General features: G+C 38.4%; 1 pseudogene; it reads left to right on the top strand.

Moving 5' to 3' along the window:
* Positions 1-12,073, top strand: part of LOC122800259 — a 149,820-nt pseudogene extending 137,747 nt beyond the window's left edge.
* Positions 12,074-14,398: the final 2,325 nt, after the last annotated feature.

Below are 14,398 nucleotides of genomic sequence, written 5' to 3'. Positions count from 1 at the left end.
CAACAACAACTAAATATAATTGAATCATTTAATCCAGGAATCAATATCACAGGTTGGAAATTAACTCTTTTACATTTCCCTACAACTACCTGACATGAAGAAAATAGTCATTTCAATAATGTGTTTTTCTCTTTTAAGACTTTGCACTTCACAAAATTGGCTGAACACTAAAACTATTGATTGGAATAATTTTGTGGAAGTGGCTTATAAATACTAAAATGCTCTCAAAATTCTACAAAAAGTTCACTTTAAAAGTTGTAAAGCCATAAACTGGCAATTTTTATTGAAAATAATAAATTAAATTAAACTTATCAGTTACAGTTTTATATATAATAAGATCGTCAGTAATTTTTGTTTTTCTTTGAGGTTAATTTATATTATTTTAACTACAATATCAAACATTTTTGGTTGCATTATATTAAATTAAAACTTGATATGTCAGTTTTATAGGCCTTGTTCAAAATGAAAACTTGCATTATAGTCAAGTCAATAGAAGGCCATTAAGGTTTTATTTGTTATGGAAGTTATTGTGGTGAACTTGGGGGATTTCTTGATATGTTAATGCTGATGGAGTTATTCTTTTTTTGAGTTCTTGTATTAAATCACTGCTGTGCATAACTAGAAACTGTGGCAGCAGTGATATGCTGTGGGGAACTTGGATCAGGAAGTTGCATGTAATTAAGGGAAGCATACATGAAGAGATGTAGCCTCATGTACTTTACATTCAGTCTATAGTAGGGAAGCTTTTCACTATAGTGGAGGGTCAAAAATTCTCCCCACTCAGAATTTTTTCTGACAAATGCAGTTTGGAGAAATAAATATAGTGAATTGTGGTTTTCTGAAGTATGTTTTCGCAATTAGTTGGGTGTTCTTCTCATAAGTCACTTCAAGTGTTAGGATATGAGTATGCACAGAAGGAGAACCAAAATTGTAGATTACCCTTAATGTTTCACTCATAAGCATATATTTAACTAAAGATGAATGGTTTAAAAAAAAGTGACAAATCTAAGCACCTCCTCCCCATGATCAGAGTACCTCTAATACTACATATATTAAGGTAAGGCAGGAATACGTGTAGAGAAGGAAAAAGGTAATGTGGTCAAGAACAGATCAATAAGGGTAAATGCACCTAGAAATGCAGGCAGACTAACAAGATTCAGTGCCTAGGCTACATGTACTTAAAACTAGTGGCCTTGACAGATGAAAAATGCCTTAATATTGTTGAGAACCAGGACTGAGAATCGGGATACCAAAGTAGGCAGTGTAGAATGGACAGGGAGCAATGAAGGACTGTGTATCTTGTAAGACAGGGAGTGAAAGCAGCTGAAGAAAACTGTAAAGGAGGGATTGGAGCACATATTTATATAAAGAAAGGTCTGAATGTAGCAGAACACATGAATAAAGAAAAGAATATGAACAGATCTATCCAGGAGATAAATAAAGGTACCATGATATCAATAAGGTTTGCACACGTCTGCATTTCAAGCACAGGATAGGAAAAGAGAATAAAAATTCAGAGAGTTAATTATAACATATGAAGTAAGGGAAATGTAGGTGATGTGGCATTTTTGTTTAATTAGTTTTAAGTATCCCCAGTTTCAATTATATACTGTTTTCAGAATTTACTGAAGACAACAAACAGGCTGAATACAGATTTGCAAAAGCTGTTCAGATGCATATATTTTAGATAATTTTTGTAATGACATGATTGAAACATGATTAAAACATGATTAAAACATGATTAAAACATTGATGTTCATTAGTCCTCACATCTGTGCCTTAGACCACTTGGCTATCCTGACAGTTATGAAAAATCTTTATAAAATTTTGGTCTAAAAGAATTCCATCTAATTATTTTGTATTGATCTGTATGATAGGTTTGAGCATTGCTATCAAATATAAGTTAGATTTGACATGAATGCATTTCCTATAGCAAGAAAGACATATACCATTACTTTTGTAATCTTTAAAACTGCACTAAATAGAAGGTTCTCAATTTTGTTTCGTTTGTGCAAAACTTATATAAAGTCACATACTTTTCAACTTCCAAGCATGAAAATAATAGCAATGTTCGTTAAAAATAATAGCAGAAGGCCAGAAAGAGGAACAGTTTCTTATTATTTACAGTTATAGGTTCTTCATATATTAGATAATGTATAGCAACTGATGCAGAATCTTTGTTTTGGCTTAGTTTATGCTTTATTTATTTATAACTAATGACACTATCTCCTGGACTGACTTTATGAAGAAATGTTTAAAAATAGAAAAAGAGTGGCTAAGAATGGGAGCCAAAATCATAATGTTATGTCTTAATCATAACAAGGGAGAGGTATGACACTTACAGAACAGAATGGTGTATTTTCTTATTTTAGTTTGATAAACTTTACTCAGTTGAAGGGGTTTCTAAGTAATTTTAATTTCAAAGGACAGACACGAAATGCTTGACTTAGCTCTTTTTACAGCAGATGACAATGTTGCTACATTGTTTTAAGTTCAACATTTCACAGCATATTCTTTCATTTAAGAAAACAAGTTTGTATTTCAACATTCATATTTACAAATGATAGAATTATCTATAAAAGTCTGTCTGGCTAGGCTGGCAGCCTTCACATCCCTCCCCCCCAGAGAACTCAAGCTAGTTTTTCAAGTGACCCTTGAGAAACGCCACTTGAGAGGGTTAGGTCTATCTGAGTGTACCTCAGTCCATTCCCTGTCTTGAGAGCCCATCTGTATTGGCATTGCTAACCCCACTGCAGTGCTGCACTGACATATCATATGCTTGCAACCCTAGGCTCCATCTTAGCAACTTGGAATTTTACTGGCTGGCTCTGTTTAACCATATTAGGGGATTGTGATCTGTCATGACAGTGAATTTTCTTCCATACATATAAGGCTAAAGTTTCTGCAGTGCCCACACTATGGCTAGACATTCCCTTTCTACAGCTGCATAGCATTCCTTCCTGGGTTGCAGCTTATGATTGAGATAAACCACTGGGTGCTCTTTCCCCTCTGAAGAAATCTGGCTAAGTACAGCCCCCACTCCATGGTTCGAAGCATCCACCTGCACAACAAATTCTTTGCTGTAATCTGGAATGGCTAACACAGGGGGTCCTCCCAAGGCACTTTTAAGCTTCTGGAATGCCTGCTCACATGCTGTGGTCCACACTACCTTACCTGACCTGTTCTTCCTTGTCAAGTCTGTGAGGGGATCAGCTATGGTACTATAACTGGGGATGAATTTTTTGTAGAACCCTGCTGCCTCTAAAATTGCTTCCACCTTGACAGGTTTTGGCCTGATCTTACCACTCCCTACTTTATGTCCTAGGTAGGAAACCTCTGCCATACCCACCTGACATTTGCTGGGCTTAATGGTCAACCCTGCCCTCTGTAGTCTGCCCAGCACCTCCCTGACATGCTGAAGGTTTTCTTGCCAGGAATGGCTGTAGATGGCAATATCATCTAGGTAAGCAAGGCCAAAATCTCCTGCTCCTGCCAGGATATGCTCAACCAGCCAATGGAAAGTTGCTAGGGCACTTTTCATCCCAAAGGGCATCTTTGTGAACTCATACAAACCAAAAGGAGTCACAGAGGCTGACTTCTCTCAGACACTGGCAGTCAATGGCACCTGCCAGTAACCCTTGGTAAGATTAATAGTGGTAAGATACTTATCCCCATCCAGCTGCTCTAGGGCTTCATCTGTCCTAGGCATGGGATAAGCATTTGACTCTGTGTGACTATTTAATCTCCTGTTGTCCATGCAGAACCTGGTGCTGCCATCCTTCTTTAGTAACATCACTGGGGATGCCCCAGGACTTCCGGACTCCTGAAATACCCCTAGTTCCAACATTTTCTGTACATCCTCCAGCCACAGAGTCTGTTTGACTCTCTCAGGCACCCTATAAGGGACCTGCCTAATAGGCCTTTGGGGTTTTGTATCTACCTGGTGTTGCACCAGGTGGGTACACCCTGGTTTCCCAGTGAACATGTCCCCAAACTTCTGTAACACTGCTCTGATTTCTAGAACCTGGGTAGGAGATAGCTGTTGTGACATTGTTACCCCTTTCGCCGAGGTGTCAGACTGAGCCTCACTGAGGAGATCAATCACCAGATCTCCCTCAGACTCCTGCAATCCACTGCAAATACTTAGCACAAGGGCCTCCCTATTATGGTAAGGTTTCATTATGTTAACATGGTACAATTTGTGCCCCTGCCTCTTGCCTTGCAGTTCTGCCATGTAGTTAACATCACTGACCTTCCTTACCACCTTGTAGAGTCCCTCCCAAGCTGCCTGCAGCTTGTTGTGTCTGACAGGAATGAGAACCATTACCTGCTGCCCTACAGCATACTTTCTAGCTCGGGAATTCATGCCATACCAGACCTTTTTCTGCTGTTGGGCTTCTGCCAGGTTCTCCTGGGCCAAGTCCACGGTTCCTTTAGCCTTGCCCTGAGGTTTAGGACATATGCCACAACAGACTCCTTGTGGGATTCAAACTCACCCTCCCACTCAATCGTGAATTAAATCTAGAGGTCCCCCTCACCCTATGCTAACTCAAAGGGTGAAAAATCTGTGGATTAGTGGGAACCTCTCTATAAGCAACAGATGGGGTAAATATTTGTCCCACTCCCTCTTAAACTGGTCAGCAAATTCCCATAGCATGGTCTTGAGTGTAGAGTTTAACCTCTCAACAAGACTATTTGTTTGGGGATGGTGGTCTTTAGATGCTTCACCCCACAGTACTTCCACAGACAAGTTAGCAGGTCTGACATGAAATTGGCACCTCTGTCAGTCAGCATTTCTTTTGGAAAACCTACCCTGCTGAAAATTTCTAACAAACCATTTGCCACCTTTTCTGCCTCAATGGAGGACAGAGCTACTGTTCCAGGGTATCTGGTAGCATAATATATTAATAATATATTAATATACATTTTCCCTGTGGAACATGGGGTAATAAGAGACTTCACAATATCCATAGCTACCATTTGAAATGGTTCCTTAATCACAGGTAAAGGCATCAAAGGAGCTTTCACTTTATCTCATGCCTTGCCTACTTTTTGGCACTGCTCACAGGTCCTGCAGTACCCTGTTACATCTATGGAAATCCCAGGCTGATGGACATTCTGCATAATACATCTCTTTCTACGTTTTATGCCCATATGACATGCAAAGGGAATATCATGGGCTATGGCTTGAAGTGTCAAATAGTAAGCTCTTGGCACTACCAACTGCTGTATTCTCCCACCCTCTAACCCTCCCTCAGGAGTCCACTCTCTATACAGTAACCCTTTGTCCCAGTATCAGATTCCCCTTTCCCTTGAGAATCAGGTGCTTCACTAGCTACCTCCCTCAGGCCTTGTAATGTAGGGCCTGAGAGCTGAGCCAGTCTCACTTCTATCTCTGTAACCCTTCCTAGGTCCCCTTCCACAGGAAGTCTGGTATCCACTGACAGTGGTGCCTCACTGTCAGCCTGGGTACTACTACTCACCTCTGCTCTTACAGTCACTCTGTCCAAGGGAACATCAGTACCCATAAGCAGCTGTGGCTCATCTTCAATCTCACTACTATAGGGTAGCTTCCTCACTGAAGTAACCACCTCATCAGTTCTGGATACAAGTGTGTGGTCTGTCTGGGTCTCCCCCAGGCTACCAGACCCACATGCTTGTCTCCAAGCCTGACTGCATGTAACTGCATGAACACACAGTACTGCATTATCAAAATGATTCCCTATCAGGACATCTGCAGGGATATCCTCAAACACACCTACTTGCTGGCTTCCTTTTCTACCTTCCCAGTCAAGGTGAACCCTAGCCAAAGGTATATGGAATGGGGTCCCTCCTAAACCTCTGACTGAGCTAGACTGCCCTGGCAAGTAGTGTCCTCTGTAACCATTGCAGGCTTCACAATGGTTATGTCAGAGACTGTGTCTCTCTTTGTAATGGTCTCTTTGCCATTCACTAAAATAGTATATAACCTCTTGTGGTAGTTTGGCACACTTGTTGTCTCAAGGCAACTTACTCTTGGCATTTTGTCATTCTCACTTACTGGCTCTCCTGCCTTTTGTTCTCCACCTTGCTTTTGTTGATATATATATGCTACATGGCCCCACTGGTTGCATTTAAAATATTAACCCTAGGTCTTGGACATGTACCTGGACTAGTGGCTTCCCCTGCTACTGGCAGATTTTGTTGGGGCAGTCTGGGCTTAAATCTATGAGCAGCACTGAGTGTCCCTTTCCTGTGCAGTGATACCCTGCTTGCTAGGTATAGATCTCCCTTCTTCCCCAGCTCATCTACAATAAGGCATTGTCTATAAGCTAACCAGATCCTTGTGTCTTCAGGCAAAGTGCCAAGGGCTTGTTCCCTCACCAAGACGTCTGCCAGCCCTTCAAAAGTAGTGACCTGACATATACTCACCGACCTATGAAAATAAGTGCTTAGTTCAGCAACATATTCACACACACTTTCGTCTGCCTTGCATCTATGCTCACAAAACTTTTTCCTATAAGCTACAGGTGTTAGCTTAAAATATTCTAGCAAACAATTCTTAACATTATAATTTAGATAGTCATTATCAGAGAGTTTGGACAGAACATTTACAGCTTTACCATGGAGTAAGGGGGTCAGGAACCGTACCCAGAGAACTTGGGCAACATCACACTGTTTACATACCCTCTCAAACATGAATGAAACTATCAAAATTATCCCCCTCTGTAAATTGTGGAAGAAATTTACTGACCGTTGTTGCTTCTGTTGTTCGGTTACTCCCTTCCCGATTACCTCCATGACTCTGGCGAAGAGTCAGCATCTCCTTTTCATGTTGCCTCTGCCTATCCTTCTCCTCAGCTTCCAGATGTTGCAGTCTCTCTGCTGTTTTTATTTCCAAATGCTTGGCCTCCAACTCAAGTCTCTTTAACTCCAGATGGATTTTTAAGTCCTCTGTGAAAAGGTTGAGCTGCCCATTCTCTGAGAGTTGTACATCTGCATGGCCAGTTTGATCATCCTCCGGGTTGCTATTTTCTGATGCAGCTGTGACTAAAGCTGCAATTATGTGATGTTTCCATGCACCAGTCCTTTAGCCTTGCACATCTCAGCCAATTGGCTCCTTGTCAGCTTGCCATACTCCTCTGCTGACATGCTTTCCTGCTCTCCCTGACTGAATAAACTAACAAAAGAAATAAAACAATTGTGATATGAACTCTGAATGTTCACTGCATGGCTGATTTAGAGTAGAAAAAAACCTTCAGTGATCACTGTACACAAGCTACAGGAATTCAATATCCACACCACTACGAGCCAATTAATATGTGATGTGGCTATCTCACCACTACAAACCAATTAATATTTGATGTGGACATCCCGCCACTGCCAAACAATTAATATGTGATGCCCCTGCACTGGACTACTAATCAAGGAGCCTCAGTCCTCACAACTAACACCAGTGAGGGATGTGCACATTGGGAGGATGATAGGTATACACACAGTAAAGTAAAATTTCCCTTAAGAGCACACAGAGATCACAGTCAGTCTGGAGCTGGTTTGTCCCTTTCTCTCCAAATCCTCAATAAGACTCCCCACTGGCACAGCGATAGGGTTAAGATCTCAGTTGAGTGGTCAAGCTAAAAGTGCTTTGTGTCCCTGCCCAAGTAGCTGACACACACACACACACACACACACACACACACACACACACACACACACACACACACACACACACACGCACACACTTTGAGATTTTGATTTATATACAAATACACAGACACTCCTGGGGAAGGCTGGCACAGGTTTATTAGCTATGCCCCCTTCTGCCCAGATTATAAGGTAGTAATCATTGCCACCAACCACTTCTTATCAGCTACCATGATGGCCCTTAGCAAAAGGTGCCCAATCTTACTGTGTAATGTTACTATTATCCAAATGGTAAGTGTGACCAGAACTTTTAAGGCTATTCAAGAGTTGCCTATACAGTATCACCAAATACATGTGCAAGTACTCTAACAGCTTAAATATCTCTAAATAAAATCATCCACAATTAAATTTTTAAATATATTTAATAATAAATAATAACAGCACAAGCCAATGCTCAATAACTCAACACAGTGACAACAGAGTTCAGAATCACAGGAAATACTTTAAAACAACATTGCAGGACAGTCTCACATAAATACAGAAACCATCTAAACTAATCTTACTGTATTCCTATCTCTAAGAGAAATCACTGAACCTAAATAACTTACTTACAGAGCCAGGCAAATACAAGTGCTAAATGGATGTGTTCAGATACAGAGACAAACACAAAATGCTCTGAGTTTCTATCTGAGATAGTTCTTAAATTAATAATACAAATTACTGCTGGGTCATCTCAGATTACATCATTCTTGTAACCTCTGCCTTTAGTTTCCAGGCTAACAGGAACTTAATATTTAACATGTCTCTGTTAAAAATACTTATCTCTCAGAAGTTGACACTTATCTCTTAGAAGCTTGCCTGGAACTGTGAATCATAAAACTGTTAAATATTATATCCTTGAAACCTATAATTATCTCTGTCTCAAACAATAGAAAGAATTTCCATCTGCAGACATTCTGTCTTCTATTTGTGGTAAACACACTCGTAAAACTTTTTACTTATTTTCTCAGAGTTTGCAAGTTAACTCTGTATGTCCCAACTTCTACTATGAAAACATTTGGACAGGCATATAGTCCATATACATTTCTGCTGTTCTCCAGCAGAGTGCACTGTGGTTACATTTTTGAAGCTCAGCACATAACATATAGTTTAAACATATAGTTCTCTTACATTTGTAAGACAAATCTGTGGATCATATTAATATTTACAGATGACATAGGATTATTTACAAAATTGTAGCTAGCTGGGCTGGCAGCCTTCACAGGAATTATTTTAGATGTTATGACTAATGGTTACTACTTGTTGCAAGTTGAATGCTTAATTTTGCATGTATACATAAACAATTTTAAAATTCTTTTCATCCCACCCCAGTTCCACCAGGGCCTAACCATATTGCTGTACTCTTTCACCAATGCAGTCAAATTTAGGACTGGGAACTACTTATGTCTTACAGTACTCAAGACCATATTCCTTTGCCACTCTGTATCACTTTCATTTTGGTTTCTCTTTACACTGATTTTTGTATTAGCTTTCACTCATTTGTACCCATTCAGTATATAACAGACCTGTTCAAATTAATTTGTGATGCATAATTTTATAATTGGGCAATGAAAAAGTAAATAATATTTATGACTATATAACTTAGAAATAGCATACAACTGCTGTTTCCCCCCGAAATATGTTTCAGGTATGTTATTTGTACTGTACATTATTAGTATAGCAGCATATAATGGGAAGCATGCAGAGATCCGCTGTATTTCATTCTGAAGAGCTGTGATGTTCTTAGTTCTTTTGTTTCCTTTTAGGATTACCCTGTCCCTCTTTTTATAGGACAGACGCTATTTAGACAACTTAACCCTGTGGGGAAAAAAAGATAAACAATAGCAAAATCCTGCAATTTTAGGGCAAGGAATATACCCCAGCTTTTCTGAAATTGTTGCAGAAAACAATTTCTCCATCTGAAACATTTTAGTATGGAATGAAACAACAGAAAGAACCGCAGTACTATAATAGCGAGCCTTTACTCTGGCAGTAAAACAAAACCTGTTCTTTTCCACAGGCTGGGGGTATTGTAAAATGTAGTGATTATTTAAATGAATGTCTTACTTTAGGCATGGCAGTCCTGTTCCATATGATGTCTACAACATTCTTGATATTGTATTGAAAATATGATTGTATCTTTACATTTCAATTCCTGTTCAAGAAGGAGTGGGTGATTCTGTAACTATAAAGCTCCTTGTGTCTGGCATGAATTACCTGCATATCTCTAAGACACACTTTCCTTAATGTGGCAAATCATAATGGAAACTTCAGCAGCACAAAAAGATCTCACAATACACTCATCAGTGGTAAAAAACAAATATGTAGCTGCATGTTACATGTTTATTAGGAACCATAATATTGACAGTTAAATTCCAGTATGTAAACAAACCAGTCAGGGCTGTTCAGCAAATGAGTTTTCTGTGGCACAGGTTTCTACATAAATTAAAAGAGCATAGCAAGGACAAACAAGTTTAAATGCTCTGATGTCAGGTTTATACCAAATGGTATTGGCCATTCAGCTAAATTTCACAGAATACAACAGCTCCATGTGCCCAATAGTGCAAAGCACCATAAAAAGCAGACAAAGATTCACATTCATTAAGCTAGCATCATCAGGAAACAGCAAAACGATATGTATGTCATCACTAGTACTTACACGTAACTGTAAACAATACACAGTGTGTTGTGAATGAATAAGAAAGGCTTCTTGCTGATTATAAACCCTTGCGGTGAAGAAACAGAAATGGTCAAGCTAGGTTTATCAGTTCTTGTGTTTCATTAACAAAAGGCCATTTGATGGAAAAGATCACAGGAGAGTGGTGGCAAATGAGTTTTTCCTTACCCCCTCCAAAATGATGTGTATTCTCAAAGTTATTATATTTAGACATGGAGTGTGGGGAATGCAGCGGGCTTGTTCCTCAACAGAAATGTTGTTTTCATATTTTTTGTTATAGTCAATGATGTATGATGTCAATAATTTTTTTTCTGGAAGTTGTTTCCTTTACAGTGATTCTGTGTTCAGCCATATATTCATATAAGAGCTAGGGCAGTGCAGTGTTATCAGTCATCATTTAACACTGGTATGCTATATCATAATTTTTAAAAATCTGGCATGAATGTGCCATTCCCAAGATATCAGAAGAATGTCAGATACTATCTCAGAAAAAAAAAATATTTCAGGCATAAATTAAAGGCAGTGACTGATCAGCAGCCATCCATTCCTTAACATGTTGTGAATATAATTGACATCAGATGGATTTGTCTCACAGAATGACCTTAGGCTCGTAAGTGCATGCTTTACCCAGCACCTTATACATATCTTTTAAGTACAAAGGTTAGGTGATATTCTCCTATGGCTGTCGTGTTGCAGGATCGGGCTTTTTGTTTATATACTGCTTAATGTTCCTCTCTCTTTTGTTATCCACTGTACAATAATGCATTGGCATCTGCATGGAAAACCAGTGCATGGTTTCACATATGTGGCCCTGAGAATGTCTGTCTGTGTATCCCCCAACACTTTATACATGCCTACAATAATTCTTATGACTCCCATCATGGATTCACAGGCAGAGTACAACTTTATAACTCTCCCCAAAAGAAAAGAACTAGAGATCAGCCATCCACTACCCTGTTGTCTTTCTGTTCAGGATTATTGCATAAATTTGGGACATAATTTTTGGTGGGAGCTCTTTGTGTCAACGGGGTATTCAATCTGTATTTATTTAGTTTGTTAAAAGTCAAAGCTTATCCTGTGTATATGCTATGGCTGTATGAGATGCAATTCTCTAGGTCAGATTAAATGCATTCAGCAGTATCATGTATTTTTAGTTCTGACTGGAGTCAATAAAAGTAATTAATACCTCTTGATTTTATGATTAGAAACAATGTTATGCACTTGTGTCTCAGATCTATTTTTTTAAGCTCTCTGACCTCAGAACTGTTGTGACTTGATCTGCAGCTGCTTCAAAAAAGTTTGAGTAGACACATAAAACTGCATAATAAGAAAAAATATTGACCGGCTTACATTGATATATGTATACTATGTGTGCTCGAATTTGTCAAATGCTGTAGAAACATTATCCTCATTTTCATCTGTTAATACTATTTCTACAGAAAGTTCTAGTGAAAGACATGAAGGCAGATGAGATCAGTGCTGTACTGGATTCTCTAGGATTTTACAAGAGATCTGCTAAAGGTGAAGAGATTCCCGAAGAGGTAAAGCATTACCCACTGAGAACTCCAAAAGATGAGCTGTAGGAACATCTTCAACGTCCAGTTCAAGTACTACTCCAGGGAGCGTGGATGATATTGGAGACCAAAAGGCACAGTCTGGCCCAGTCTCTGACTGATTTATTGCTTCCTTGAAGTGCGAAACAACTGATGTTCTTAAATTAGCATGAGGTGGAGATCCTGCACATATGTTTAAAAATATTAAAATGTTATTAAAAACTGATGACAAAAAGTGCCATTCTTACTTGTTGGGTTACGTCTTGTAGATACTTATAGGGGGTATATGAACCTCTGGCATCTGCTGAAACTGGTACAAGTGCCAATTATCCATAGCAACAGAGAAATCTAAAGGTGATGCAAAGCCCAGTATATAAAAAGATAAATGCAACTTAGCTTTCCAGACATGAGGAATCATACTTCAGCTGACAATTTTAATCATCAGACTTAAAAGTTAGATTGTATGGATTTGAGTTCCTTTAAGAGATGATTGCTCATTGTATCAAATTGGGTTAGACAGGTAATTTATGATTATCTTGTTCCTGGCAGTAATGAAATTGTTAAGAAGATGTTTTTGCTAACATGACAAGAAAGAGTAGAAAATTCTGTAATTATTCTGTTAAACATAATTCTTTTCACATAGCCTGTACAAGAAGCATGAATAAGAGGAACCACTGTATAAACTCTGCCGTCTGTATAACAGCAAGTAAAATATAACAGTGATATCATCAATGAAACTTCTGTTTTACTATTTACCAACTCACTTTTATAAGGCTGAGGTATGTTAAACCTCAGCTTCCACCGAATACTAGGATTATACATTGCTTTAAATAAATCAAAAGATTACTTAGATTCACAAGAAGAAAAACATCAAGTGCTTGTATTTCCCCTGGTATCCCGACCACAACATCACTTTCCTGTATTTTTCATGGAAGGATTGAGAGAAGGATCTTACTATAATAACTCTTTAATTTCAAAAGTCAGCTTACTTGTATAAAACTGTGGAAGAGTGAAACTTCAGTTGCTGATTATTGTTATTTTGCTTTGTTTTAAACAAACTTAAGTGTTTCATTAGATTCTCTGGTTTGAGAAATGCCACTTACTTACCAGGGACATTGCTTTTATGTAATAGGCCCAATAGGGTTTTCTTCTGCTTGTCACAGGTGTATTGTTAATTAGTTCATGGAAAGTTCAGCAAAGGCTGTGAAGGTATCTACTCCATCTCTTTGATGGACATAACTGCATTGGTAAGAGAGTTTGTGCATGACTAATAAATATTTTTTAAATTCAAATCAATATACTCTATGCTGAATAAACAAGCAGATTTGCAGACTGAGGTGATAAAAGGATTTTGCAGTTTTAATAATGATGTCAAATGCTTTCTTAGAGATGTGCAGGTCTTCAGTTATTGTAGTTTCTGGGTAACCTTGCAAAGATGCAATGCTTTGTGTATTGCCCTAATATCCTTTATTGCCTTGCTGGTGATTTGTGGGTACCAAGCTGTAATAGGAAATATTCTATCATCTATGTTTAGCAGAAGGTTAGAGAGGTTACGAAGGAGAGAAAGGTAAGCATCCTAAACAACAGATTCTGAAGTTCATTCAAATAAGAATATTTCCCATAGAAGCAGGTGCTGCTTGCTTTCAGTAAAATATCAACCCTTAACCATGATCAGCTGTGTTTAAACTTTCATATAGGACTAATAAGCTAGTACAGGACAATGGTCAACAAGATCATTAGGAGTAATTCAAATGTTGGTGCATCTGTCTCAGTGATTAATGAACAAAAAGTAAACCAATGTTTCACAGGCAGAAAGGGAGTTAGATCTGCTGAGCTCTGAAGCTAGCTGTATGAAGTCAAAGAGGTTAAGTATTCTGATTAGTTCAGAGTTAAATGGTCCTTGTCAATTAAGCTTATAGCCACTAAAATGTATAATGTCTTTCTCGGTTGCCAGGCTAATAAGACAGAAAATTACTTTATTGAGATCAAGATTTGAGGAAATAAGTGGCATCTCTCTTTTTATCTATATATTATACAGATAGATCAATATATTGTCTTTCTTTCATTGTTAATCAGGTGAATAGACTGCTGCAAGACCTTTTTTAGAGATTTCCCAGGCCAAAACGCTTGATATAAAATTATAGCAATACTCAACGCGTGTACACATATAGAATATGAGCAGGGACTCTGAAACTTAGAGGCATAGCAAATGGGAAATAAGTTTCAAGACAACACAGGTGAGATGGAGTAGAATATACAGTAGAAGCATGAATACATTTAGTCCTCATATATCCCGTGGTTAGTTTGCATACATTCTGGTTACAACAGATGTACCTCAAGTGAACAGAATAAATGGATGGGCAGTAGTAAGAGTAACACAACAAAAATACTTACAATCGCAGTAGATGAAGCAATGAATTAAACAGCATATGTAAAGCATATCTATTTGTATCCATTGGTTAGGTGTTCTTTTAACTTTTTCTTAAATGCCGATAAATCTTGCAAA

The sequence above is a fragment of the Protopterus annectens genome, chromosome 4.part0 (genome assembly GCF_019279795.1).
Source record: "Protopterus annectens isolate FY-2018-M chromosome 4.part0, PAN1.0, whole genome shotgun sequence".
In the NCBI taxonomy this organism is placed as follows: domain Eukaryota; kingdom Metazoa; phylum Chordata; order Ceratodontiformes; family Protopteridae; genus Protopterus; species Protopterus annectens.
The sequence above is the reverse complement of the archived record's forward strand: the minus strand, read 5'-3'. Positions and strand labels throughout refer to the sequence as shown.